Source organism: Vulpes vulpes, chromosome 12 (assembly GCF_048418805.1).
Source record: "Vulpes vulpes isolate BD-2025 chromosome 12, VulVul3, whole genome shotgun sequence".
In the NCBI taxonomy this organism is placed as follows: domain Eukaryota; kingdom Metazoa; phylum Chordata; class Mammalia; order Carnivora; family Canidae; genus Vulpes; species Vulpes vulpes.
Genome location: NC_132791.1, coordinates 92444958 through 92448209, shown reverse-complemented (window position 1 = coordinate 92448209; position 3252 = coordinate 92444958). Strand labels below are relative to the sequence as shown.

At 43.8% G+C, this 3252-nt stretch overlaps 1 pseudogene; it reads left to right on the top strand.

Moving 5' to 3' along the window:
* Nucleotides 1-732: 732 nt before the first annotated feature.
* LOC112920467 (protein PIMREG pseudogene) lies at nt 733-1411 on the top strand (annotated as a pseudogene).
* The last annotated feature ends 1841 nt before the right edge of the window (nt 1412-3252 follow it).

The following is a 3252-nucleotide window of genomic DNA, read 5'->3' as shown; positions in this document are numbered from 1 at the left end:
ATAATTTAGTTAGATTTCATTCCTAAAGTATAAATATCCTCTGAAGGCACACGGGTGAAGTTAAATCAATAACTGCATTATTGTAAATTACTTCATAATTATATATTGATAAACAGAATAAGGTTATATGATATCCATTTTCCATATCACTTCATACCTCAGACAACTTTGTAGAAAATTACATTCTTATGTTGTTTTCAGCTAGCTTTGTTTTGTATAAAATGCATTGCATCTCATTTTAAGGCAATGTAATTTCAGCACAACACTTGTTTTGTTTAGATTTTCAAAACATGTGAACTCAAGATATCTGAATTATATTTCTTCATTTTAAATGTTCTCAGAGAAATTTATGTGAAGAGAAAAATTTAAGGACTTATAAGAGAAAAAAAAATTGCATTGTGCTCTGTTTTTAGGAATAGCTAGAGTCCTGAGAGACTATAAGATGTTCAGATATTTCAAGTCAACCTGCCTCCCATCTATCCCATGACCCTGACTGACCATCAGCTTAGAATGTTCTCTTATCTACTGATCTCCCTTCTATCTGGGGTCTCTTCCTCCCATGTGCTATTTGTCATGTACTTCTTTACATTGACTGTGTGCACTAGAACATTCACAATTGTCTGATTTAAAATATTGTGTCCTGGGTGGGGTGGGTGCTGAGTAGCTATGCTGGCAGCTGGGCGAAGCTAAGGTTTGGGGTTTGGTGGGCTGAAGAGGCTCTTCACCAGGCAGATGGCTTGTAGGTGGCTGGAAGTAGGGGCCTCCATGTGCCAGTGGTCACTCCAGGACCAGGAACAGATGGAGGAGAATGAGGTCAGCCATCTAGAGACCTCTTGTGGGGCCCTCAGCTCCAGGCACAGCCATTTCCAGAGAAGGCTGCCGCTTGAGAGCAGTAAGCCTCAATCCCTGGGCAGGGCCCCCCTAGAAATGCCTGGAAACCCCAGAGCCAGGGCCTCCAGGCTGTTGCTCACTCAGTTAAGAACGCCTTAGGCGGTATGACCCAGAGAATCCAGGAGTCCTGCCAAAATGGCTCCAAGTAGCCTGTGGCAACCCTCCAAGAGCCCGGAGGAGCAGGAGAGGAGCACAGAGGGACAGTAGCACTCCACTCACAGCCTGGGCCAGAACAGCCCTTGGTTGTCTGGAGCTACCCTTCCAGCTCAACCCTGGGCTTGTGGATGGGGGATTATCACACAACTCTGTCCAGACAGGCCCACATGCCTACCCTCTGCAAGGGGCTGATTTCCAGAGCCCCTACTCTGTGACAGAGCCCTCCTCCCCCAGTGAATCCAATAGTGACCTAGAGCCTGTGAGAGCTAGAGTTCAGCACCTCCAGTTGCTGTCTCAAGAACTGGCTGAGGACATTGTGGCTGAAGGGAGAGGCCACATGACTGTTTCTCTCATTTGTGACTGAGGACAATGCCCTCCTTCCAAGCATCCTTCTGGGGGTCTTCTTCTCCTTCATTCTCCTCATGCATGAACATGTGCAAAGACAGGATTTTTTTCTAGAAAACCCCATAGAGCTGATGAATCCAGCAGAGTAGGAAGTGTGTAATTCTTACCTGCCTGGAGCCAGAGCCGCTGACCTCACTGACACCATCATTAACTGAATATACCAAGCCCCCAAGTAAATGGAGCCACTTGCCAGCTCCATATTTTGCAGGGAAGACTATGGTGTCCTCCACTTTCCCTGCTTTGAGCCTAGTGAGTGGTCAGAAGTGAGCTCTGTATTCCAGGAAGCAAGCCACATCTGACCAACCACCCTGCATTCATATTAGGATCTATGCATCCCTGTCAAGTTGCTGAGGAAGCCCCAGTAGTCAGCAGTGCCCTTGGACCACTGCTAACAAGGGCCCACTGGGGGCTGCTCAGGGTGCTGCTCTTCTGCTCCAGCCACATCTGGTCATGCCAGTGACCCCCAGCCTGGCCTGAGAGGGACTTGGGGAGAGAAGTGGGGCAGTTGTTCACTCTACTCCCCTTCTGGGCTTAGAAATTCATCCCATACTTCAGCTTTGTTGCTGTCTCACTTGCAACATGAAGCACAAGCAACAGAAGGTATTGGGGAGCTCTGAACTGTGTATGCAGTAGTGAGATCTTTGAGGAATCATCCCCTTTATTGCCAGGGCCCAGGCTCTAGGGACCCAGCTCCTGTCCCTGCTCCCTCCACCAGAGCCCTACAAGAATAGATGGGAGAGATTTCCAGGCCCTAAGTCCTAGGCCCTTAGGCACCTATTTATACTCAACACAGGGTGCTATGCCTGTGCAAAATGGGGGGAGGGGTAGCACCTTTCAGTAGTGATTTCTGCCCTCGGTAATTTATTTAAGAAATCTGCTTTGTAAAAAAAAAAAAAAAAAAAAAAAAGAAAGAAAAAGAAATCTGCTTTGTCATTTTATTGGAAAGAAACTAGCATGTGACTTCCTTAGATAACACTGCTTTTTCATAATAAAGACTCTTCACTTATAAAAATAAAATAAATAAAATAAAACAAAACACTCTATTCTATTGTCAGTAAATGTGGCCCAATTTTTGGTTGAGAAAACATGGTGACTGTACATATACCTACCAATGATTGTATCACTTGTCTCTCAACCAAAGCTTATGTTCGTGACTTGAGTCTGTCCTTGGTATGACATTTTACTATGCTGACTCTGTTCCTCTTTGCAAAAACAAAAACAAACGAAAACAAAAACAAAAACAAAAAAACTGAGAGGACATGTGTAAGAAAAGAGCATGTGTTTCAGGGACAAATTTGCCCTTGAATCCATTTTCATCACCTGCTAGATTTTTTCCCTATCCCAGCCATTTAACCTCTTCCTCTATTGCCTAGAGATAGTATTCCTTCCTCTCACCAAAATAGCATTTAAATGAGATTACATGTTTATGACTACTCTTGGTCCTTAACACTTAGTGAGTACTCAGTATATGGTAGGGATTATTGTGGATAACAATATTATTATAAGTTCCTTATGTAAATGCAATGATCTTTCTGTTCACTATCATAGTTTATCTCACTAGGTCTCCTCTTAAAGTATTGGTCACTATTTCTGTGAAATGAATTTATGGTTAGTAGTATTTTGTGTGAAAGTATTTGTCAGCCATGTGTGACCATCCAGTAGTTCTTTTCCCAATTCGCTGGGCCAGAAACTTCAGGGATGGCTATGTTTATGCACCCCACACAAAAATTCTAAAGTGAAGTCTGGTTTAAGAACAGCCAAGCCAAAGGTTTGAATAGGGTTTAGAAGTAATATCTAAAG